The 27,375-nt window shown below is 44.5% G+C and overlaps 1 long non-coding RNA gene across 1 annotated transcript; it reads right to left on the reverse strand.

Annotated features, from left to right (window-relative positions):
• Nucleotides 1-26,103, reverse strand: LOC144302194 (uncharacterized). The gene is made up of 3 exons (XR_013369040.1): nt 25,988-26,103; nt 1,713-1,875; nt 1-1,462 (listed from the first exon to the last, which is right to left on the reverse strand). It is a non-coding gene; the product is annotated as an uncharacterized LOC144302194 (long non-coding RNA).
• Nucleotides 26,104-27,375: the final 1,272 nt, after the last annotated feature.

Genomic DNA, 27,375 nt, shown 5'->3' on the forward strand with positions numbered 1-27,375 from the left:
ATTACACACCACAGATGGATGTTTGCAACAAGGACAATATGTGGCGTGTTGGTTCACAAGGCTTTTGTTTGTATTTATTATCGTGTTTGTATTGTTTGTAATCATGTGATTACTTGAACAAAATACTGTATTTTCCTACATTATTTAATGCTAACCCCAAATTAAAGATTTATACAAAAACTTCCATACACACAGGCATGCAATCTCTGTGTCTTACATATGGAGGCTGAAGCCTAGCACTTGTCGGTATTTTTCCTTAATGATAGTTTTATTAAGAAAAAATAACGTTACTTTAAAAACAAAAATCTATTCCTCAAAATAACACTCATAGGATAATTATTCTTCCCTTTCCCTGCCCCTTACTTGACTATGACATATCTGTTTTAATATTTTGAATCTTTTATATTATTAGCTCTTAAAAATGGGTCCACGATTATAATTTTCATACCAGCGTCTGAATTTGGCTCGTGTTATTAAATCTTAAATTTGTTTTTTCACTGACCTTTGCTAAGAAACTGTGATTCGCTTTGTGGCCAGGGAAGTTGTTTTGCTCAATGGTCTATGTTGTCAAAGGGAATTACTAATAAGTGTTTTTTGGGGAAATACTTTAAAAAGCAGAAGCAAGGCTTGAAACACCAAAGCCACTGTGAGGAGCCAGGGGATCATTGGGGACGAGCCCCTGGGGACGAGCAAACTCATTATGAAGGTGGACGGGGGCAGAATGCATACCCTGGTTCCTGGCAAGGGGCTCCTGAAATCCTTGCAAGTCCCCACATGATGAGAGCCCTCGGGGCATCTCATGTTTGAATGCGGGGACTCTGGGGGCTCCTGCATGGCTCCTGGACAGGGTGGTGGCCAGAAAGACTGTTAGGCACCACCTCCATCCTCCAGACAGAAGCCGGGGCTGGACGTGGAGTCGGTAATGATCACGCCTCTGTGAGGAAGTCTCCATGATCACAATAGTACAGGGTCCAGGGACAGAAGCTCCTGCGCTCGGGACCTCCCGGAGCTTGCCCTACGTGTCTCTTCACCTGGCTGCTCTTCTGTCCTCCATCACATCCTTTCCTAAACTGGTAAATGTGAGTCACTTGCCCCTCTGTGTCCTGTGAGCCCCTCCAGCAAGTTAATCCAACCTAAGGAGGCATCTTGGGGCCTCTGATGTGTAACCAAGTCGGATACAAGTCTGGAGTAAGCAGGGGACCCACTACATGTGATTGGCATCTGACACGGGGATGTCTCCTGGGACAGAGCCCGGAATCTGGGGGATCCCACACCAGCTCCAGGTAGACGGTGTTGGAAGTGAGTTCATCTAAGACCCCCAGCTGGTGTCCCGGAAGCGCTGGGTATGGGAAAACCCACGCGTGCAGCATCGGTGCCTGGAGTGTGGTAAAGGAGCCGCACGGAGGGCAGGCTGAGGCCTACCCAGTGGACTCGCTTCTTTGGGCTCTGGACTCACCTCCAGCTGAAAAAAGAAGGAGAAAAACAAGCATGAGATGACGTGGGCAGGCCCCGGTCGGAGACTCAGCCAGACCTGCCGCAGCTCAGTGAGACGATTTAGCTAAGTGTCAGGGACAGGTAACCCACTTAAAATTATTTTCAAGTGAACTTACGCTAAAAGTCTGTCTTTCATTCATATATTGTGGCAGGCTATTGCTCTTGCCTTTATAAGCACCAGCTGGATAAGGCCATAAGAGTAGCCTCAAAATACTTACCAAATGGATAAAGACGGTGTGGTCTATGTATACAATGGAATATTCCTCAGCTATCAGAAAGGACGGATACCCACCATTTGCTTCGACATGGATGGAACTGGAGGGTGTTTTGCTGAGTCAAGTAAGTCCATCAGAGAAGGACGCTCATCATATGGTTTCACTCCTACGGGGAATATAAGAAATAGTGGAAGGGATTATAAGGGAAAGGAGGGGAAGTGAGTGGGAAAAATTAGAGAGGGAGAGACAAACTATGAGAGACCCCTAACCCTGGGAAATGAACAAAGGGCTGCAGAAGGAGAGGTGGGCGGGAGGATGGAGTGGGTGACGGGCACTGAGGGGGGCCCTTGATGGGATGAGCACTGGGTGTTATACTATATGTTGGCAAATCGAACTCCAATAAAAAAATAAATATAATTAATTAATTAGTTAATTGTACACCAGCCAAAGTCTTCCTTTCCTGTTGGTGGTTTTACAACGCTCTCCTTCATCATCCAGCTGCTGAGTCTCATGGGATGCGTCAGGGTTTCAGACTGCCAGCCCCACGAGGGTCAGGAAAAAATAAAAAATAAAATAAAATGAAGGGAAAGTCAGAGTGTCCACTGCTGTTCCCTTACCCACCTCGACACAAGGGACCACTGCCAGCATTTGTCAGTGAGCACACGTGTAAGTGTCAGACTCCACAGAAATAGCGGGGAGAGGACTCTGCCACCCCTTCCCATGGCCACCCCCACAATGGTGTGAGGGAGCACCACTGACCACGTGTGTCCTGTCCTGGCGTGTCCACTGCCGCAGCCCAGACACACGTCCTGTCTTCTTCTGAGTGGAGGCAGGTGGATATGTTGCCTTCAGAGGGTGGCTTCTGTGCACAGAATGTGCAGTTTACAGTTATTTGGTTTAAAGGAGTATTTAATACATGAAAGCTATGGATGTGAAATCTTGAATGTCACTGTGGATTCAAGTCTGATTTGCAGCCACCATTATAACGTGTACAAGTCTTGAAGAATTAGGCATCCTTCTGTTGTTCTTTTATTAGTTGATGTAATTCAAGTTAAACCAACTGATTGTCTTCAACACTAGTTTAATTTATAAAGTGGTCAATGAGTTAAACACACACACATGCACACACACACACACAGACACACACCCCTGAAACAGCACAGCTATCAATTCAATGTGTCTGGGGCTCTTTCACATAAGCTCTGAATCTGGGGGAACTTACTCTCCTAGCAAGAAAACTTACCTAAATATTTGGGCATTCTGTTGCAAAGGTCTTTCAAATAATATGAACATATCATGCCTAAGACTTTTGCTGAGATGATGTTATTAGACACCCTTGAAATTTCAGCAGTTGGAACAATAAGCACGTACATCTTGTATAGGGTCTGTGGGTCAGCTGGTTCTGCTTCAGACTATGGGTTGAGCCTGGTCAGCTCCGTGCAATTGGAACTCCATGTAAGCTTCAGCATCCAGAGCTCATCATGGGCTGAGCCCATCAGAGCCCCATCCTTGGGCCTGAAAGTGTCTTCACTGACCCTGTGGGAGCCACAGGATGGGATGCTGCCACAAGTTTAAAAAGGAAAAAAGTCCAGGACTGTGAGGTTGTGGAGAACTGGGGGCTGTGGTCTGATCTCCATACATCCAGTGCTAAAAAAGGGCCTTTTAAACTGACAAGATCAGTGGTGTGCAGTGAAGAAACCGCTGTCATAAACTTTAGTTAGCTAGATATAGTAAGGAAATTGTTAGAAATACAAGGAGAGATTTAAATGTGCATCAAGAGTTATCAGAGGTGAACACATCTCTCAGCCTTGGACAGATAAAGTGAAGAAATACAACAGGGTCTGTGAAATGTAATAAATAAATTGTAAATTAATAGCTGTATAGCAAACTGTCGCTCAGAATAATAATCAAACATTTGTAGAAAATAATCGTATGCTGATTTTCAAAGAAATCGTTAGTGACTTTATTGGATGATGCATTTGTACCATGGTTTAAGGACAATAAAAGAAAATTAAAAACAAATAACAGGAGTTTAAAATAAAATCCAATTATGCAACTTGAAGAATAAAATCCTAATCACTATTCAAAGAGAAATTAAAGATTGATTTAAAAAACGAAATGAGCCCGACATATGAAAACCAACAGGATGTGGCAATAGCTGAATTCAGAGAAAATATAAATATTTAAGTGCTTTTATTATTTGAAAAAAAAGGAAGAAATTGTCGTGGGTTTTTCCCTATTGTATTATTTCAAGCATTTAAGGAGCACAGAAGTTCCATGGTTGGCAGAATCAGGACAGAGGGAAATCTTCAGTTATTTCACGATGCCTCCATTAATACCCTTGGTGTTAAAATCTTACCAATAACTCAGAAAGATGCTAGTGTTCAATATTTCTTAAGAACATGTTGGTTTCTTCTTTGGAGAAACATTTGTTCACATCCTCTTCCCATTTCTTGACTAGATTTTTTTTTGTCTTTTTGGGTGTTGAGTTTGATAAATTCTTTATAGATTTTGGATACCAGATCTCAAAAAGTTAAAAATAGAGCTACCCTATTACCCAAGAATCGCACTAGTAGGTATTTACCCAAATGATACAAAAATACTGATTTGAAGGGGCACCTGCACCCCAATGTTTATAGCAGCAGTGTCCACAATAGCCAAACTATGAAGAGAGCCCAGATGTCCATAAACAGATGAACAGATAAAGAAGAGGTGGTCTGTATATACAATGGAATCCTATCAGCCATTAGAAAGGAGGAAATCTTGCCATTTGCAAGGACACGGATGGAACTAGAAGATATTATGCTCAGTGAAATAAGTCAGTCAGAATAAGACAATTGTCGTATGATATCACGCCTTTGTGGAATTTAAGAAACAAAACAGATGAACATAAGGGAAGGGAAGGAAAAACAAAATAAGATGAAATCAGAGATGGAGGCAAACCACAAGAGACTCTTAACTTTGGGAAACAAACAGGGTCACTGGAGGGGAGGGGGGAGGAGGGATGGGGTAACTGGGTGATGGGCATGAAGGAGGGCATGCGATGGGATGAGCACTGGGTGTTATTTGCAACTGATGAATCATTGAACTCTACTTCTGAAACGGAATGATATGTTAAATGCTAACTACATTGAATTTAAATAAAAAATTTTTTAAAAAGGACATGTTGGTTTCAGTAACTTTGTGTTTTCTCAATTTTCTATAATAGACGTGTATTCCTTGAATAATAAAGGCAAATAATTATTTTAAACAATAAAATAATAAAGGGAAAGCCTTTTTTCAGAACATGCTGGGAGTCCCAGATTTTTCTTTTCAGCCCCAGACAGTGCCAGGAGGGAGTTCTTTAATCTCCTGGCCTATTTGCATGTGGTTTGCTGGATTGGGAGGTGACTTATAGGTAGATGCTCTGACTCATCTTCTAATCATCCTTCTGGGAGGACTGTGGTTGTGAGGTTGTGTTCAGCAAGGCCAGCACCTCATGGGGAACAGTAGGTGGCAGCTGACACTGCCTGCCTTGTACTCGCCCACGTCCTCATGGGAGTGAAATAGGGACTAACCCCAGCCTCAATCTTCCCAGAATGAGCTCCAGGATGCCCTGGCCAGTCCCAGGTGTGACACCTCATGTGTGCATTTCCCACTCCGCAGTCTAGATTCTAGATGCTGGGGGTGGTCTTCAGCAGGGCACCTAACAAGACCTTAGCATCCATAGCTTCGTGTCTGTCCAAAGCTGTCCATCATTACACTCAGCTTCCCCTGGGGCAGTGCAGTCTGGGCAATGCTTTCACTCTACTTAAACATGAACCAAAGTCTCCAACATCCAACCAGCACTTCTGAGATCCAGTGAAGTGCCAGGACCATAGGGGTGTCTTCCAGCACCTTCTAATGCTGCCCTCACAGCAAGGCTGCGAGGTAAGGCTCATGTATGAAACTCACAAGCCAAATGCAAGTCGGCGGTGGGTCTCTCTGGCTTCCAGCTCTGTGGGAGTCACAACACAGTTGTGCTGCATCTCCAAAATACACATTCTCTGACTTTATGAAAGTATCCAGTTTGCTGTTCACTACTGGTGCACAAAACACCATGTTGCAGAGGAGGGGAAACCCTTTGCTCCTAGCATTTATAGCCGTTGTAGTTACTTGACTTCTTGGAAGAGCACAGCTGAAAGCATAAACCATTTTCAAACATCTTGTCTGACTTTCTAACAACACAATTTTTAAACAAGTAGTAAAATTCCAAGCAGCTGCAGTGACATAATGCAAGCAAATTTATCTGCAGTCATGGGGATGGGTTGAAAGCTCAACTAACTTAACTCTGCAGGTCCTGATATCACATTCAGAAACTGGGCTGGGGGGCTGAGGACCTCAAAGTTATTTTCCTGATCTGATTCTGTGATGTTCCAAGCACTATCCTATCTTTGATGAAAAATGGCTACCTTCACCTAATTAATTATCTTGGAGATTGCACAAACTCAAATTACAAAGTTACCTAGGTGCTAGTATATGTTACTCAGGTTCATACTACAAAATTAAAAGTACGTGCTTTTCTCAATTATCTTTTCTAGTCTCTACTTCTGGATTAATCTGTGCCTGTGCTTTTTATTTGTCTATTTCTGCAATTTGGGAAAAGTGCCTCATTTGTTAAAAGCCAAATATAGAACAGGACCCCCTTGTTACAACAGGATCCTCGAAACCAAGCAGCTTGGAAGTTATCAGGAGATGGTTCATAATGAGGGTAATTCTGGTCAGGTTTAATCATGTAAAGTTGTGCTGTGGAGGGGCATGGTCCACACAGCAGGCAGACTCCAGCATGGGGGACTTTCAGTGACAACAGACGGGGCAGGACATGTCACCAACCACTCTATGAGCCACTTACTCCCCTTTTAGATACCTCCTTGTCACTGAAAAGCAGGTGTCGGGGGGAAATGTCATTGTGAAAGTATTCTGTATTGGGAATTAGCCAACCCGTCATGATGCTGTGCCATTCACTTGTACAACAGTTATTTTAAGCTCTCTGTCCCTTTACAGAGTCAGTTCTCAATTATCCATCACAAGAGAAGGTCAGTGGCAGGAGTGAACCCGACTGACAGGCAATTAAAAACAATGTACATTTAGCTTTAAAATGAACTGCACAGTGAAAACAGGAAAAAGATATCTTGTAGGTTATTCAATTACTAAAATTTTAAATTGTGTTTGTAAACTATTATAAAAACAACACTCAAATATGTTGATTTTTAAATTAAATAGTCAAAAAGCAACAAAGCTCTCACTCCACAACCCAACCACACATTCCCTGAAAAATGTCACTTCTAATGATTTCTGTTATTAGTTCTTCTGGCTATTTTTACCTCCATATCTCTTAATAATATGTTTATAGCACATTTATTGAAATATCCATTTTTTGGTATTGTCTATTGACTTCCCATTGTGGAAGATAGGATTTTAGCTCCCTCACCCGGTCTCTCCCTTTCTACATCTATTTTCAGCTCCCATGTTAATTACTTTTTGTCACTTTAGACTGTATAATTGGAATTCTACTTCTTGTTCCATTAAATACAGAGAAAATGTTTCCTTACCTCATAACACAAGATTGTAACACCTCCTATATTTCCATTTACCCATCATGCCTCCCTTCCAGCTCCTAAATTCTCTTTATATTTTCTTTTATATTGTCAAGTTTCATGCATTGACATTCTATTCCATAATCATAATGACGTATCTTTGGATTTCTGTCTGATTGATTCCAAACCTTAGAGATCATTGAACCACATTACATTATGAACTTTGTGCATTACTAATCGCAAATTGGAATCATATGTTGTAATTGTATTCCCTTCCTTTTATAGCTCTTTGGTTTCTCTGGAGTTTCTCATTGCCTTGTTTTTCTTGCATCAATTGCTTTTCCCTTGTCCTTAAAATCTAATATTTTAAGGGAAGTATCAAATCAATGAACTCTCCCACCATCATGATTTTTTTCTCCCCAAGGACTTCCCTCCCGGAGACCTCTGTTCTCTGGGGCTTATTACTATCTAGGTCTATCTTCCTGGGACTTACATTTCTCAGTGTTCTGAGTGGTATTCATTGTTCTCCCCAATCCATGTCTTCTTGACTGTCCTCTTGATTTCCACATTATTGTGTTGGAGTACCTCCTCCAGTAATATCCTAACAAAGGATTAGTGCATGGGACATAGGCAATGAAGGCTTACACATTTACACTTCACTTATACTATTTTCATAGTTAGTTTGACTTATATCTAAGACTTGTGAGCCTGATACAGGCATTAACTGCGAGCAGTTTGTTTGGGAGGTACTCCCAGGAAGCTCTGGTATGGAGGTAGGAAAGTAAAGAAGAGAAGAAAAAACAAACTTGCACCATGTGCCTTAATACGTATGTTACCACTTGAGCAAGTGAGCACCTCTGGGAGACTGTTTGATGGGTACATCCTTCAAGTTATCTCAATCAGAGTAATAAGCCAAAAGAACCCTATCAGGCATAATGAGAGGGCTTCTCCCGAGAGTGTTAAATGCCTGGAACTTCCAACCTGCAGACTGGCTCCTTCAACCAGAGAAAGCCCTTTGGCAAAGATTTGCAACTGTCACACTAGGAAGCATCAATCTACTCAGGAAAGTTCATTGCAGAAGAATATAGGAGGGCACGCAGGGGTCTGCCTCCACAGGTACACAATTCTAGATGGAAAATATTCTCGTGGAAATTTGAGGTTCATGGTCACTGCATTCAAGCATAAGTTCCCCGCTTCTTTTTTTTTTTTTTATGATAGTCACAGAGAGAGAGAGAGAGAGAGAGAGAGAAGCAGAGACACAGGCAGAGGGAGAAGCAGGCTCCATGCACCGGGAGCCCGATGTGGGATTCGATCCTGGGTCTCCAGGATCGCGCCCTAGGCCAAAGGCAGGCGCCAAACCGCTGCGCCACCTAGGGATCCCCCCCGCTTCTTAATTAGTTAAAAGATGCAATATCTTCTTTCATTTTTCTGAGAATATTAGAGCTATTATCAATGTTTTCTTGTGTTCTCTACATTGTTTCTCTTTTCCATAGCCAAGCTGCTCTATTTCCTAGATTACGTTACACACAAGCAGGGCTCACCAACCAGCAGACTTCACATTAGACTGAGTTGGTTATGAACCAGTCATTACACTAGGAAACTACAAAGTGCCAGAGTGAAGACATATTTTTCTGTGAAGCACCAACTTCTACACATTTGAGTTCTGACTCTAATTATCCCCCTATTTCCCTTAATTCTTTGTGGAAGAGTGGATGTGGGGAGAAATCTACTCAGAGTTGGCCATGTTCAGTGAGACGCTTATCAGAACTCCAAGCAAGGGGAAGAAAGTAAAAAAACAAAACAAAACAAAACAAAACAAAAAACAAGCAAGGGTGTCAAACAGGCAGTTGGTTATATGGGTCTTATTTTGGAGCAAGGTCTGAACTGGAAGCATGGCTGCCTGAGTTATTGGTCCCTAGATGTTATTTAAACCATGAGACCAAATGAAATCTTTGAGAGAGGAAGGGTATAGACAAAGAGAAGAGATCCAAGAACCCAGTCTTGAGGACTAAAGAGGAACCAGTGAGATTGGGCAGCTGAAAGTGACAGAAATTTATCCCCTCCTAGTCTTGGAGCAGAAATCTTAGATGGAGGCATCTGCATAGCTGGTTTCTCCTGGGTCTGTGAGGATGTCTGTTCTAGGTTTCTCTCATAGCTTCTGGCTGTCTGCTGACAATATATGGTTGCAGATGCACCCAGGCCCCCAACCCTCCACCTTCACTCACAAGGCATTCTCCCTGTGTCTCTTCACATTGTCCCTTCTCTGTGTCTCTGTCTCTGTGTTTAAATGCCCCTTCTTCTAAGGACATCATCCATATTGGATTAGGGCTCACCCAAGTAACTTCATCTTACTACCTCTATGAAGACCCTGTTTTCAGATAAGGTCACATTCTGAGGTCCTGGAGGTTAGGACTTCAACATCTATTTTGAGGGGAACACAATCCAACCATTATACCTTCTTGGCTCATTTTCTCACACCAGATCTCAGATATAGCCGTTCATACTCTGCAACCCCACCTAGGACTGTGTCTCAGCTGAAAGGCTGCTTTGTCATGCACATGTCCATCTGCTACCACCACTTGCCTTGTACACATTCCAAAAGGCATATTTTTTCCAAAATTTGCTTATGCCACTCATATTTCTATCATAAATACATAAATTAATTAAATGTCATGCAATCTGATGAATATGAAAACCAAGTTAAATGCTAGGGAAATATTTGTTAGCAAGAAAAGTGACTTATGTAATAATTCCTATGAAATTAATATTGGATAATATAGCCATGAAAGATCAGAAGAATCTCTTAGGAATCTAGAAGGATTCTTCCCTCAAGTTGTTGTACAAAATATTTTCATGTTCTCAACCCAGTTGGAGAAAACCCAACCTCTAAACTGAAGTCAATATACTACACATATGTATAAAAGACGGGAGAAAAATATGGTCAACTTTGGTCGGTAAAGTTATTCTCAGAGAAAAATCCTGGGCTCCACACTGAATGATTAGCAGGTTGGTGCCAAAAATTTGTTTAAAATGGAAATGAAATGTTTAACATGTTTGTTATTATAATTCTGCTCCTTAGCTATATTCAATTGACTCCAGAAACCAGCCCAGATGTCAGAGAAAGTTGGGTACAACGTTAACACCGTGTTTCCCGGTTGAGGTTCAGAGCCATTAAATATTGTATGTGCTCTAGATGGCTGAGGCAGGCTTGAGCCCGGCCAGTGCAATTTCATAGCATGACTACTAATCCCTCCAGTGGGAAGCAGCCTGACTCACGGAGGGACGCATAACTGGCCCAGGGAAGTCTCAGGAGTCTCTATTTATTAAACAAAAAGCATGGTTAAACGGTAACACACACAGATTTCAATCTTTCTTCAATTTTGCCTCAATTCTTTTTCCAAGCCCCATGCATGGTTTTCTTTTCCTGGCTTGTATTTCAGTTTCCCACAGAACTTTAGGGGAAAAGCCAGTACTTGTTACCCAGGAAGACACAGACTCACTCACTCATTTACTTCATACGTGGAGCCTGCAGTGGATAGAATGGGGCATCTGCCTATGCTTGGGATGGCCCCCCGCACTTGTAGACTCAACGAACCCCACAGCAAGTCAGGTGGACAGGGGCCCTCCTGCCCCAGGGCTGTCAGCAAACATTTACAGAGTCACTACTGAGTGGGTCAGGAATTACATTACTACGTGAGAGTGCTAGCCAAACGGGATGTGAACACTGCCCTCATGGAACCTATGGGTCACTGGAATGCAAGCCGGTGACAGTGGACTAGGGCACAAGGGCAGCCACAGGGTGTGCATGGGGCCTGGAGGGGGCCCAGGCGCTGGGCTTCGTCCTCCTGAACATTCTCTCATTCGGTTCCCACAGGCAGCCCGGGGCACAGACATCCCCACCCTGCAGGTGGAGGCAGGTGGGTGTCAGCAAAGACCCAGCCGAGGCCCGGCCATGCCCGCACCTTCCCTTCCTTCTCCGTGGCGTGAGTCCCTGGATGGACATGAACCGCATCAGTGATTCCTCCTCCGGGGGCGGGAGGAGGACCGCGTTTCTCTGGCTGCTTGCTCTCGGTTTCAGGACACAGACGTCTCAGTGCAGTGTCTACATTTGCACACCCGTGCAGAGCACCCCAGCAGGCAAACACATAACCCCCGACGTACGTTAAAATAAGCCTGCTCTGGTAGGTCAGCTAAATACATTTGCTTGTCTTCCTCCCTCCAAAGATGACCTCTCGGTCAACCTTTCAGTTCAGATGGCCATGCCCGGCCAGCCACCAGACACCGTGCTGTTCCCCTTCTAGAAGTCGGAACTCTCCGAAATGTTACAAGGGCCCGCGGCTCTGTGATTGATCCGGCCAATTTCCAGGTGCTCCTGTACTGACAGAGGCACGCTCTGAACCGTGTCAGCTGGCGGGGACCTGCCCGTCACGGCCCCCCGAGTGCGTCCGGGGAAAGGCAGCCATCTGGGCGAGGAGCCCTTCAGGGGCTGGGTGGTGCCAAGTGAGCTGCTGCTTGGGGGATGGGGGGGGGGGGGGCGGCACGTTGGCCGCTTCGTCTATAGCGATCTTTAAAGCACACCAGTTCCCAATGACACTGTCAGGGCAGGTGCAACAGGGGGCAGGTTGCTTTTTGGTCAAACACTGTCAGTGTGTTTCGTGATTATGAAAGCAAAGTGTATCTTCAGAAAGTCTGGGACACATAAAATAATAAATCTTCCTAGGCAGCCTGGGTGGCTCAGTGGTTTAACACCGCCTTCCACCCAGGGCGTGATCCTGGAGACCTGGGATCGAGTCCCACATCGGCCTCCCTGCATGGAGCCTGCTTCTCCCTCTGCCTCTGCCTCTGCCTCTGCCTCTCTCTCTCTCTCTCTGTCATGAATAAATAAATAAAATCTTTAAATAATAATAATAAATCTTCCAAAATCGACCATTACAGTAAGCCTCCTCACAAAGGCACCCCCGCCTCCATGTCTAGTACATTGTCTTATTCTCCTTCTCAGCCTCTGAAAATATGTATATATTAAGCATATGTGTCTACATTTTTCTTATATATGAATAGAACACATAAATTTATAAAACCCATGTGCAACTGTGTATATGTAGATAAATACATGTGTATGCATATGTGGTTTTTGTAAGTTTTTTTAGCGGCCTGTTTATACAATTTACTGTCTTGTTTTTCTCATTTAACATCCCAGCATTGGATGGTCTCTGGTCTCTGAACAGCCGCGAAAACACTGTCGCGATGCCCTGGGACCACCCCGTCATCTGGTGCACCTGCCCTGTCTAGTTTAGCAACACCTCCTCTTACAGGACTGAGTCTTTTCTAGTATCTCCCCTGAGGCAGATTATACTGTCGGAGTTCCGTAAATGTTTGTGGGGCTTTCTGGTTCCCTTGGGACTTTTTTTCCTAGAAGGAGCATCACAAGGTCAAAGCAACTCAACCGAGTGCTCCGGCTGAGCGCAGCCACAGTGCTCTCTGTGGAGCTGAAATGACCTCTGCATCCACCACCCACTCACCCACGAAAGGGCCATTCTCATGGCACTGCTGCCAACACTCGCTGCCATCACAACGCTCGGTGCCTATCAAGGAAATGGGTGAAAATCGGCCTTTTCCCCCCATCCAGTTGTATTAATTTGTATGTCTTTTGCTCACCATGACACAGGACATTTTTCAAAAGCATATTGGGTGTTCTGAATTTCTTTTCTTGATTAGATTGTTCCTACATCTTCCACTTGGATCTCATGTTTTTCTCACCAATTTCTATGAAAATAATTGGAATTAATGTTCTAGTTCTTGCATACCATTTTTGAAATGGTCTCAGTTAATGAGGGAAAAGATTTGACTCTGTGCTTTCCCCAGGCCTCATACGCTGCATTTTCCAGAGACGTTTAAAAGGTCAGAGCTACTTCAAAGTCAGACTTCAGGCTGAATGGACCGCCACCAGAAGGCAATGCAGTTTTAGATATGTTCCACCGGTTTTGAAATGAGCTAAAATTTTGACTTCTTAAAATGTCAAGCTCATAAATTCACCCCTTCAGACAAAACCAGGTGCCGATCACCACTCAACAGATACTCACTTAGCCGTGATGACGTGGGGTCCTTGAGCTACCGCTCCACAAAGAACCACATTCAGTCCTTGTCAGTGTTTACAGGCAATGATGAAACTTCAAATTCTCTTTGCCCTCTTTAAATTCTCCTCATCCACTTTTTTTTTTCCAAATCCAGTAATTCAGAGTTAAAATATAAAAAGCACTTACAATTTTGGTGCAGACAGAAATCAAGAATGATTTTTTTAGTCTCTGAAGGTTTATTTAATAGATGCCCAGAGTAGATCTTTCTTCCTAAAATAACTGCCTCCATCTGTGCCTCAGAATCAGGGGCTGTGAACCGTGCACTTTCTTCAAAGATCCTCCACTCCCGGCGGAGGTTCTGGAAGCCCACAGGATGGGAACCAAGGGGAATCCCACAGTGGCCCTGGGGACTCATCTCCATTGGAGAAGGTAGGTGTTCATTCCTGGCTACAGGATGGAATTTAAGTATCCTGGGTCCTGTGCACCCGGCGTGAGGTTAGTGAGACTGACCCCTCCCTTCTTCTTCCGGGGGGACATCCAGCCTCTTGCCTGCCTGGCATCTGCTGTGAACACCCCCATACCGGCAGCTCCACGCAGCTCCAGGTAAACCAGCACCTCCAAGACTCCATTTCCTCCTCCATAGAGCAAGGCCAACAAGAGAAGCATTGGATCAGCTGTGAAGACCTGGGTTATTATGCAGGTGACCTGGGAGCTTAGGGCCAGAGGGGGCGGTGTCCCTCTCTTCCCTCAGGACCTCTCAGTGCTCGCTGCCCACCAGCAGATGGATGACACTGCAGTCTACTCAGGGACAAATGTGTTTCTGACAATAAGAGCCAGAAAATGAACCGGTCTAAATTTAGGTCCTGCTCCGTCACACCACCACAGGACCAGGCATAACCTGCTGGGCGTGAGCCAGGGGACAGGCGCATACCTGGGGCATTCGAAAGGCTGCAGGACACCCCTCAGGATGGCAGGCTCTCGGGGCCAGGCAGAGGAGGGGACATCGTGAACCGCGAAGTGCCCTCCAAACGGGAGGCATTGCTAACAGTGACAAAGACAGGGGTAGCCCAGGCGGCTGCGGGCTGCCTGGTGTGCTGGAAACAAACCTGTCACTCCAGCGGCACAGCTGCCTGGAGGACCCCAGGGAGGCTGTAACCCCTTCCCACCTTATTGCCGGGAAGTGACTTTGTGATTTGACACATTAAAAACAGGTTCAAGCGAGGCTCCTCTCCAGTGAGTTGGAACCTCTGAAGTGACAGGCCTGCCTTCCCTCCCGCACATGCTGGCTCAGACAGGAGCCTTCCAGAGAGAGGAGACGGGGAGGGGCCGGTGGGGGCTCTCCTGGAATGCTGTGTTCTCGGAGCTCCCTGTACTACCAGGAGAGACTGGGCAGCTGTTTAACTGAATCCGCAAATAATTACAAGAATAACCAGGAGCTTCTGATTCTGGATCCTTGGTCAGTGGTGGGGCTCCTACAGGAATTCCTGGGGTACAGCCCCCGCCCAGAGCTACAGAGCCAAGGTCCAGCCCACGATCAATCCTTCCCAACCCAAGCCTGGCCCTGCCCAGCCCTGGTGCCTTCCCAGCCCCGCACCTGCTGAGCCCTCACCCCACCACCCCACCGGGCCGCACATCTGCCTGCCCGCCCCGCCCCGCCCCCGCCCGGCGCTCTCAGCCCCCAGCCCCGCCGGCGAGGGGAGCGGCGCCCGCCCAGGCCGCGGAGTCCGCAGGTGGCCAGCAGAGGGCGCGCCTCCCGGAGCCGCCCGGACTCTGCAGCCCGCTCCGCCCCCGGACCCCGACCCCACCCCAACTCGGAACTCGGACCGGGACCCGGACCCCGCGGAGTGACGGGGAGCGTGGCCGCCGGGCGGGAGTCCGGGTGCGGGGTGGGGGTGGGGTGGGGTGCGGGGTGCGGGGTGCGGGGTGCGGGCGGCTGCCGAGCGGCGAGCTGCGCGAGCCAAATGCGTTTGTGCCACCTGTTGGCGCGGCGCCCGCACTGCACGAGCGGGGAGAGGCGGGGAGAGGCGGGGAGGGGAGAGGCGGGGAGAGGCGGGCGGGGCGGGGCGGGGCGGGGCGGGGCGGGGGTCTGGTTCGGACCGGACCGGAGGGCCAGGGGGTGCCGGGGGCGGGGCCTGGCTCCAGCCCACCCCGAGGAGCGGGATGCACATGCACGAGGCGGAGTCCAGGCCTGAGCCTGCCCTGGGAGCGGGACCGCTGCCTGCCGCCTATTTGAATGCTGCAGAATTTCTAAACTTAATTTCTTTATAATGTAATATTTTTATTAAATTAGCTGGTGTTTTCCTCAAGGTCCAGGTGTGACTAGCATGGATCATTTTCACGGGGAAGACATTAAATAAATAATAACACGTGTCTCGTTTTTTTCCTATGTACATTTATTTTTAATCTTTTTAATGAATGCATCTTTAAAATCCATGTAAGCTACAAGATATTTGTGTAAACTACTTGGGTTGGTCATAGGTATGAAGAACTACTTGGAATTCAGATTTATAAACAATACTTTTTATAACTAATTTTGCCAGATGTCATCCTTTCTTCTTTGTCTTAACTCTGCCTCCTAAATACCGAGGAGGGTGACCAGGAGGCACAGTTGTGCTCACAAGTTAGTGCACACATTCTAATTAAAAGGAGGGCTGGGACCCACACAAAATGGAGCAACACGGCTCCCACCTCAACTCCTAGGATGTGTGATGGATGTAACTTGAGGTTCTCTAGCATTCATTTCTTCAGGGGGGGAAAATAAATATGTTTATATTTATATATATTTATATATATGTGTTTTATCGTGAAATATGTGTACCACCAAAACATGAAAGAAGGCTCTAATTATAGCTGCTGACATCCTATTAATATAAACAGAAGATAGATGTTTTAAATGCACAAATACAAAATGCCACGGCACACTTTCATTTCAAGGACAGTGATGGCTTCCTGTCACGTCCCCTTGCCCTCAGTATGACACATGGCCTTCCCTTCCTGTCACTACATAAAGCAGGGTTTGCATTACAGGGGTCATATCTCTCACTATGGTCCGCAACTGTTTTCCAGTAGTTCATGTTTATTGGTATATCTTTGGTTTGTGCAACTTTGTACGCATGAGCTAAATACACCTAGCCGTTTAATGAGAAAACACACCTCATTTATAACTCACAAAAACATATCAGGGGACATCCTAGCTGTATAAATGTGAGGAGTGCATAAAAGCAAGAGAAATTCTACTGTTTTCTATATATATACATAATAATAGATAATAATAATAATGTAATACTAATTATTACATATGTAATACTAATTATTCACATATAATATTATTGTTTTTCATTATATGATTTTAAATATACTACCTATAAATATATAGGTAAAAAAACCAGGGATTATATATGTATTTCAGATTATATATAATAAGTAGGGCTATTAACAGAATATATATATTTCATATTATATATAAATAAAAACATAATATACATATATATCATAATATTATGAATCATAATATCATAATATTATGGAAGGATAGCCTAAGTTCAGGGCTGGAATGAGATAGGGTAAGGAAAAGGGAACACTATGCTTTATTAGGGGAACCTCCATATAAGGCTAAAATTCAATGACTTAACTGGATTTTGCAGATAACATCGGGTTTTAAGTGTCAACAACAATTAATGAATGCCATGGCATTCTTAATAGCATCTCCTGCACCCCTTAAACAAGTAAAGGGGACAAGCACTGTCCAGCCCTCCCAACACAGCAATGGGTCAGACAGAATCTGGTGAGGGAAGTCTATGAAACAGCCCAGCATCAGATGATATTGTTACTGTATGTTTCCTAGGACAGTGTGAGGGGAACAGACAAAAGTTTCCATCTATAGCCTAGCGTATCTAATATTAGGAACAAAGAGATATTCTACAGATAGATGGAAACCTTAGTAAACGTAGTGGATATGCAAAGATAACATTCAGATACCAAGAAAAAGAAGTCACTGCAACAAGAGAAGTAATCACAATAAAGTATTATTAAGAGATTAACCGAAAGGAAATAATGGGAGTTCACAACAAATTTGTTTAAAACCCCAGTGCTGCACCATGACACTGTACCTGTTAAGTAGAGATAGAAATGTGGACAGAGAAGAACAGTGGGTCCAGCCTGGAGTCTGTGGGCATGTGTGTGTGGGCTCGTGGCAGGTGGGTGGGAAGCAAGATGAACCTGCAAAGTACTCTGGGGGCACCACGACTTCACGTCTTTGTACCCACAAGTAAGATGAGTCAAGACTTTAACTTACCCAAAGGCAAATAGGGAAACCAGACACAAATAGTAGGGAGAAAGAGCACTGTTCTTTAGAGAATGCTCCACAAATTGAACAGTGTAAGGGAGTGAGTATTATGCAGCCACTTTTTAGGTATAGGTTCAGCCAGTGTCTATTGAAGGTTTCAGGCACGGTGCTAGGAACCAGGACAGTGATGGCTAAGATGTGGACCAGTGATCACTCAAAACAGGAAGTGGTGACAGAGACAGGAGTCAAGCACAGTGGAGTGGAAGGAACATTTTCAGAACTTCTCCTACATATTTCCAAGCACATCCATCCATTCTTCGGCAAATGCTTCTTACATATTGAACACTTGCTGAGCACCCTGCTGGGAGCTGAGACCCTGAATGTCAGGGGAAAGTAAAGGTGGTGGCCTTCAAGGAGGTAGTCTGATGGGGACGCTGATGGTGTCATCAATCACCCAAATGCATGTAAAATTACACCTGTGCTCTTTGGGGGCTTGGGAGCATGTGGGGCACCAGGCACATGATGGCGGATGCCACCTGCCCAGGCATGTCAGAGACAACTTCCCTAAGAAGGGACAGCTGAGCTGAGCTATGATGGATGGATTCAGGAGGGCCACAAACTCTTATCAAAAGCTGTGGTCTAAGTCTTCTCCTCTTATTGGAGGCTAGCCCCAGGCTCTCGCCACAACAAAAAGTACCTGCAGAGATAACACTATGACTCCCAAGTCCGGGTGAGGAAAGGGTGCAGCTGCTGCCTCTGTCTCTAGTCACTCACTCCCAGGTGCTTCTGCTCAGGAGGCTCCCTTTTGGACTCAGCCACTACACTGAGAGCAGCCCAAGTACATCACTGAGGGCACTCCAGGCACCAGATGAACCTGGCTCTCCCACAGCAGCCAGCATCACCTTCCAGCCTTGGGCCACCATAGAGACCCAGTCCAACTGAGCTTTCAGATGCCTGCACTCCAGCCTGCACCTGCCCACAGCACATGAGCAGCCCAGAATGAGAAGCATCAAGCCAAGCCCTTCCAGAACTCCTGATCCACAGAGTCTGTGGCCGTAATAACTTTTTGTTGCTCTAAATGCACCAAATGTTGGGCATTTTGCTACACAGTAATAGAGAACTAGGACAGAATATGGACCTGGGGTGGGGGGCAGATGCTGCCAGAACAAAACCTGTCACATGGCATTGGGTTTTGAGACTAGATACCAACGGAAGTTTGAATGGCCTTGATGAGGCTGTTGGACCCACCTTGAGGGAGGTGAGGAAGGTGGGACTGGAACCAAGAAAAGGAACCCCTGTTATGCGATGGCACAGACTTGGCAACATCATTGCCTGTGGTAACACAGGATGTAGGAAATGTACATAATTATCATTATGCTCTTTCTAAGGAAATCTCTAGGGAGAATATTTAAAGTACCCCTCACCTCCCGGCTGCCTGTAAAAAGATGGGGTGGGGGAGAGATGGAATGAAGACAACGTGCTTAGTTTTTTAGAAGAGTGAGCATAAAATGTAAAGCATCCAGGATAGTCTTTGCAGCCAGCAAAGGGTTCACAATAAAGGCAAAGATCAATTTGAGGGCACTGCCAGGAAAATATGGCCTCATTGAATGGGGACACAGCTGTGAGACCCTTCAAAAGGATATCAGAATAATTCAAGGTAAAATATCATGCACCCTCTCCATTAAACAAAAAGGCCTCCACTAAACAAAAATAACCCTATGGACAACAGTGCTTCAAAGACCCTGCAGGACATTGCTCTCTGCAGCCTCGCATGTGGCCAAGGCAGAGAAGGATTTATCTGGACTAGATCGGTGAAAGTGCTTTGGTCTAATGGAACGGATTGTAAATTGAGACATAAAACTCCACTGACTTTTTAAATGAATTAACACAGTTTACTGACAAGATCTGTGGAGGCTCCTTCCCGGGGGCAGGAGTGGGAACTCTGTGGAAGTGATGACATGTGCCTGGCAGGATCCAGAAACACTGTCTCCTGTAGCTCCCAGCACCTCCTTCTCCCTTTTCAGAGCAGGGGGGTTTATCATGGCATTCCTCCCTCAGTGTCACTGCGATGTGCTGGGGGTGGGGCAGCAGATCTGTTTAGATTAGGGGCCTTTTGACCAAGAGAAAGTGCACTTGAAACATAGCCTTTGAACTGGGGGTCTTGTGGAGAAAAAGGAAGCCAATCACAAGACAAATTTTCCTGGAAGGATAGAACAAGAGGGACAGTCTTGAAAATGAACTTATAAACATACTAAGAAGAAAAGCCATTAAACAAAGTCAGCAAATGGGAGAATTCACTCCTGAGGAAATAGATATAATAAAATAATCTAAGAGAACTTTAAAATCAGTATGCTTTAAAAAGAAGACCAAACAGGAAGATTATGGAGCTAAAGGGCCAACATAAAAGACATCTGGATGTTAAGAGCTAATTTAAAATGCTGAAAATTAAAAGACATGTAGTTCATTGGAGAAGTAAATGTGAAATAAGAAAATGGAAAGAGGTTAGCACGTGCATATGTTTTAGAAATGTTCTGTGAAAGAGAGGGAAATGGGATAGGAAAGAGGTGTGGGTCTGAGGAGCACCCCTCAACACCACCGCTGTGGGACAGGTCTTAGCATAATCAGACAGATACCGTGGAGAGTGACAGGCTGCATAGTCAAGAGCTAAAGAGGATGATCCACAGGACAAGGCACCCAAATAAGAGAGAGTGGGATCTGCAACCAGATGGAGGGGATACCTCTGTGGGGAAAGCCATAGCTTCTCTACAGGATCAGGAACAAAGCAGAGAGCAGCATAGTTGTTTGGTGTTAAAGGATGATGATCTCTGTCATCTCCAACACTGGGAAATGAGGCCAATGCTGGGTGCTGTGGGGAGTAGGCTCTGAAAGCGGGAGGGTTGGAAATAGCAGAATTGAGGGTGAGGGGCAAGCAGTCATGAGAACAGAGAGGAACACTGGGCAGCGTGGAAGCCTAGAGGGTCCTGAACAAGGACGGGAGCCCAGCCATCCTGCTGTGGGACTCCTCATGAGCAGCCGACTTCTGCAGTGCAGACCTGGGTCCTTCTTCTGGAGGGCCTGAGGGCCTATTGCAACCTAGCTTGAAGGAGCAAGCCGTGGCTGAACATCTACTGAGTATCTCCAATGCCAATTAATAAAATTACATCCTGGAAAGACAGCCACATGAGCCTTCAACACCAGAAGAACCTGCAGATACAGGGTTTTTCATTTTGAATGCTTTTAAAAATGTACTCCTTTCTAAGGCTGTTCTAATCATCTTAGTCTTAATTCATTCTACTGACAATAGAATTCAGCATATTTCCCATATCCCATATCACCTCCTGAATCCATTATTTTCTCAGAATACCTTAAAATCAGATTTTTCCCAGTATGCACTGTAACTTTTGGAACCTTCTGGAAGTGCTGATTTTAGTAGGTTGTAGGAGAAGGATGGTGCTAAGTAGTCTGTGACAAGAAAATTCCAATTCCAAATTAAAAAAAAAAAAAGTATTAGGGTCTGGCCAGTCCTGGGGTTTGTCAGTGCTGTGGTGGAAATAAAGAGCACCTGGGAACATGACATGTGAACAGGAGAGTTGCTGAGCCCAGAACATGGGCTCTAGACTGCAGAATGGGCGGGTCCACTAAGATCAAGAGTTGTCTTCAACTCATGAGACAAAACTCTCAGAGATACAGTTTGGGGAGGCTAGGACATGTGGATGTTGACCTGGGCCAGGATAGAGGACAGTGCAGTGGATGGTAACCCTGAGCCAAATGCAAATGATGGTCACCGGAGAGAAAGACATGGCACAGTGAGTGTGGGAGCCCTGAGGAATGGTTTGCTCTTGGGGCATATGAGTGAAGACCCAGATGTCTAAAAGGAACATGAGCAGGCCATCATGTAGCCAAGGGGAAGCAGAGCATGATGCATCACACTTAGTGGCTTGACTACCTCCAGTTGGGCTCATACTAGAGGTGGACCAGGGCAGAAGCTTTGCAAAGCCTCCACTCCCGCTCTGCAAAGTGAGGGTGATGATCTGGGACTGCAGGTAGGATTTAACAATACGCTGACTCACATGATAGGCTTACATGTCTGGTACAGTGATGCTCACAATAATGTGTGCCATTGTGGTTCAGTCTTAAAAGAACAACAGGGCCCTACTATGTACCATCCACTGTGTTGGATCCTGGGAACAAGAAGCTGATTGATTCACGAGTGTATGAGGAGGTAGAAGGCAGGTTAATGATAGGCATGACCCTGTGTAGAAAACTGGAAGGCCCCAGGCATGGCTGGAGGAAAGGGCAAACCAGGAGACTGCATGTTCAGAAGCCAAAGGGCACATGCAGCCCAGCCATTGTGGGGGAGAGGAACAGTCGAAACACAGCTAAAAGTCATTTCCAATGACTTGGTACAAGCCAGGTGCAGGAGAGAATAAGGAGAAGCTGCATCACACTTCTATGTGAGGGTGAGAATTCTTCCCAGCACTTCCCTAGGGGTGAAAATCTCCCCTAACTTCCACAAAAATCATTGCTCCATTTCCCTTCTCTTCCCAGAGGTAAGAGAGTGTGCCAGGAATGGTCTGTCGAGACTTTAACAGATGAGAATTCTCGGTAGTTGGCAGATAGGAGAAGAGACAGGCTGTGTCTTAGCAATAGGACAAACATTTCCTGGCTATTTTTTAATCAACATATTAATCTCTGATTCAAGAATCCTTTAGGAATTAGCTTATGTCATTACATAACTTCTAAACAGTACTTTTGGAAAATCCTCATGACAGATGAAATCCAAGATGTTGGCTAAGAGGACAGTATAATACTTTTTTCCCTTTTTGAGCAAACAGTAAGAATCCTGTTAGATCTTCAGTGGTTACTTAATATTGGTGCCTGGTAACCTTTTAATACAAATCATAGCACAATCATTTGCTATTACCTGGATGAACATCATGGATAAAGTACAACCCAAAATGAGTTGGCAAAGAGTCATTTCTAGAAATCAATAATTTCATTTGTTTTGTTTTCACATGTGAAAGAGCATCGAGCCAGAAGCCTTGTTGGGCAGGTCGCTGCTGGGTGGTCCCAGGGGAGCCACCTCACCTCTCTGAGGTTCACCCTCCCTTCTCCAGAAGAAGCAGGTATCAGGGAATCACCATGTTTGCCAAGGCCTAGGTTCTGGGATGCCTGGGTGGCTCAGTGGTTGAGCATCTGCCTTTGGCTCAGGGCATGATCCCAGGTCCAGGGATCCAGTCCAGCATTGGGCTCCCTGTGAGAAATCTTCTTATCCCTCTGTCTCTGCCTCCCTCTGTGTGTCTCTCATGAATAAATAAATAAAATCTTAAAAAAAGAAAGACCTAGGTTCTGTCTTCATACTCACATGGACCCAGACTCTTGGGCATGGCTCATGTTCACTGAAGATTTTACAACTTTCCAAATGAGACAGAACTATGAGCAAACACGGTGACAACATGCAGGCGCATCCTCTGCTACTTCCATGTGGCCAGCCATCACTGTGGGAGTCTTCTCTCCTACCTGCCTTTATAAATTATAATTTCATTTGTTTTGTTTTCACATGCAAAAGAGCATTGAGTCTTCCCCAAACTGAGAGATAAGAGCTAGGTATCACTGTCACCTCAAGGTCTTGGGTGGGGTGATTCCAAGGGACCTGTGTCACAGGTGTAGAGGCCAGGAAAATGGTCCCACAGCACACAGGGCAGATACCAGAAACCAGACTGAGTGTGTGTGCTCAGTCTCAGTGTAGATCTACTCCAGACATCTTATTTAACAACAATTTTCTAGACATGTATCTATGACCTTTCCTAAAACTTCCCATAAGCTTTCCTCTTGTTGATGAAACTATTTCATCCTTCATGACAGGAGCTAAGATATGTTCACAAAATGTGCTCTGGAATGTTGGCTGGGCTTCTAGAACAGCAAAAAGGAAGTTATACAAAAACTAAGGAAATCTGAATACAATACGGGTTTTAGTTAATAAAAATGTGTCAGTATCAGTTCACTAAGTGTAACAGAAGTAACATTCTATTTTTTTAATAATAAATTTATTTTTTATTGGTGTTCAATTTGCCAACATACAGAATAACACCCAGTGCTCATCCCGTCAAGTGCCCCCCCTCAGGGCCTGTCACCCATTCACCCCCACCCCCACCCCTCCCTTTCCATCACCCCTAGTTCGTTTCCCAGAGTTAGGAGTCTTTATGTTCTGTCTCCCTTTCTGATATTTCCCACACATTTCTTCTCCCTTCCCTTATATTCCCTTTCACTATTATTTACATTCCCCAAATGAATGAGAACATACAATGTTTGTCCTTCTCCGATTGACTTATTTCACTCAGCATAATACCTTCCAGTTCCATCCACGTTGAAGCAAATGGTGGGTATTTGTCGTTTCTAATGGCTGAGGAATATTCCATTGTATACATAAACCACATCTTCTTTATCCATTCATCTTTCGATGGACACTGAGGCTCCTTCCACAAATGTTGGAGAGGATGCGGAGAAAAGGGAACCCTCTCACACTGTTGGTGTGAACTGGTGCAGCCACTCTGGAAAACTGTGTGGAGGTTCCTCAAAAAATAGACCTGCCCTACGACCCAGCAATTGCACTGCTGGGGATTTACCCCAAAGATTCAGATGCAATGAAACGCCGGGACACCTGCACCCCGATGTTTCTAGCAGCAATGTCCACAGAGGTAACATTCTAATGGAAATGTTAATAATAGGGGAAATAGTGCAAGATATATGGGGGCTATGGGGCGCCTGGATGGCTCAGCAGTTGAGCCAGGTCGTGGCTCAGGCTGTGATCCTGGAATCCCGGGATCGAGTCCCACATCGGACTCCCTGCATGGAGCCTTCTTCTGCCTCTGCCTGTCTCTACCTCTCTATCTCTGTTTCTCTCATGAATAAATAAATAAAATCTTTTTTAAAAATTATAAAAGTCCTGAAAACTATCATGGACAAAAGCATTAATCCAACAGAAAAATAGTAGCTAAACAAAAAAAGGCAAACTGTAGGAGATTGTGATAGATTCTTAGGAGAAAATACAACATTGTAAGTCAAATTCTGGACAAATCTGAGTTACGGATTAAAATGTTGTTGCCACCTCATTATAATGCCTTATGAAAATGCCTTAATGAATTAGCAGGAATTACCTCTGGGGCTGACATTAGCATTGATGTTAAGTTTCATCTTTGCTCATTTATAATTTCAGAATTTATTTACATTGATAAAATATTTCTGAAATAAGAAAAACATAAAAAGATAGTAAAAGGATTAATAACTTATTAAACTCAACAGCAAAGAAGCAAACAATCCAATCATGAAATGGGCAAAAGACATGAACAGAAATCTCACAGAGGAAGACATAGACATGGCCAACATGCACATGAGAAAATGCTCCGCATCACTTGCCATCAGGGAAATACAAATCAAAACCACAATGAGATACCACCTCATACCAGTGAGAATGGGGCAAATTAACAAGGCAGGAAACCACAAATGTTGGAGGGGATGCGGAGAAAAGGGAACCCTCTTACACTGTTGGTGGGAATGTGAAATGGTGCAGCCACTCTGGAAAACTGTGTAGAGGTTCCTCAAAGAGTTAAAAATAGACCTGCCCTACGACCCAGCAATTGCACTGCTGGGGATTTACCTCAAAGATTCAGATGCAATGAAACTCCGGGGCACCTGCACCCCGATGTTTACAGCAGCAATGTCCACAATAGCCAAACTGTGGAAGGAGCCTCGGTGTCCATCGAAACATGAATGGATAAAGAAGATGTGGTTTATGTATACAATGGAATATTACTCAGTCATTAGAAATGACAAATACCCACCATTTGCTTCGACGTGGATGGAACTGGAGGGTATTATGCTGAGTGAAATAAGTGAATCGGAGAAGGACAAACATTATATGGTCTCATTCATTTGGGGAATATAAATAATAGTTAAGTTGAAAAGAAAACATTAACACCTGTTTTTCTATTTCTAAATATTCAAAAATAATATAAGAATACTCAAGAATATACAAAGAGTTCATTTTCTGCATTTTGAATTCAGATGTAAAATAAACAAGGGGAAATCATACTTCTACAAAGCTTCTGTCTTAAAATAGTTTTTTCCTACAACTCTGTGTATCAGTGAAGAGAGGGCAAGGGCCTCATTGCTGTGTAATCTGACCTAGAGGACCCCCCTGAGCAATCCAAGGACATGAGATTGTACCTTGATGAAATAAACAATTGATTCAGCTCTTCCCACTATGCACTTGTAGGTTGGATGAATGCATTTGTACATAACTTTGAGTGTGACAATGAGTTCTGCATCAGGCATGTGGGTGATTAAATGACAGAAGTCTATTACCAGTAGGCAAATGCAGCCGTCACAGGACACATGGCAGCAGCTCTTCTAGCTGGGAATTGTCTCGGCAATGTTGAGGTCATCCTGTTTTGAAATAATGCTGTGGGATTCTTAGCATATGTCTTGAGAATGTTTGGAGATGGTTGATAAGAACTTCTGCTTGATGTCTTGTTTCCAGGGCAACACTTCTAACTTCTAACAATGCCACATTCTCCAAGAAATAATAGTGATACCTGAGGAATTCTGAGCTGTGCATGTTCTATATCTTGGTGCTTTAAGACATGACATCACACTTCCAGAACTGGTCTTGGATAAAACTGGACTTCCAGGAGGAATAACATCAAGAAGTCATAAGACGGTTCAGAATAAACAATAATGCATCAGTATTTCTCCCCCAATTCTCTGGTGTGGTGGCAATATCAACTAAGAAATACTAACACATATTTTTAATCTTGAATTTTATCCTAGATGTGTGGGACATCTGAGAGGATGGAGTGATATACTAGACAAATCTCCTGCAAAAGCAATGACAAAACTGGACAGTAAACTAAAAAAAATGCTTCAAGACTCTAGAAATTAAATAAAAGCATATCAAAAGTAGAAAAATGTATTTAAGAAACACTGCTATACCTCAAGTGAGAACATTGGGGTGTATGGTGTCTTTATAGGGCTTCCTCAACCCCATACCATGAGCTCTCACAGCGTGGTGGTTCCTCATTCTCCCTATGTTGGGTGGGCAGTAGAGACCAGCATCATGGCTATTGGAGGCACTGACTTCACTTGGAATGGTGTGTGGCATTGAATAGAATAGCTGTCTCTGCAACAAAACCAACAACCAACCAACAACACCAATAACAAAAACAAAAAGGTAAATATTGCAACAAGTCCTATAAACTTCCAAATGTTTAAATGCACAACCCAACCCACACAGAATCACTGGCTAAGTATGGAAACTTTATTAGCTCAAGGTACTTCGAGACAACCTCTCACCAATCCTTGTCTGACTAGTAAGCTATAGTAGCCAGAAGTGACCCCTGTGAAAACAGTCTTAAATATAAAAACAAGAGTTTTTAAAAACTGAACACACACATATAAGAAGTAACAAACTTCAGGTGTGACATAATTTGCAGAATCAGTCTAAGTCGCTGAACAAACAAAACCAGCAACAACAATAAAAACCAGGGAGAGGGGAAATCATAACCCTGAGTTGCTATAATAGAGCACCTAAAATATCAAGTTTTTAACACCCATTACTGCACCCATTACAAGACAGGTAAGAAAATGGTAACATATGATTCATACATGGGGTGGGGGGAGTATCTCTGAGAGGACCCAGATGTTGAAACTAGCAGACAATGACCTTGGAGCAGCTATTATAAATATGCTCAAAG

Source organism: Canis aureus, chromosome 31, assembly GCF_053574225.1.
Source record: "Canis aureus isolate CA01 chromosome 31, VMU_Caureus_v.1.0, whole genome shotgun sequence".
NCBI classification, from domain to species: domain Eukaryota; kingdom Metazoa; phylum Chordata; class Mammalia; order Carnivora; family Canidae; genus Canis; species Canis aureus.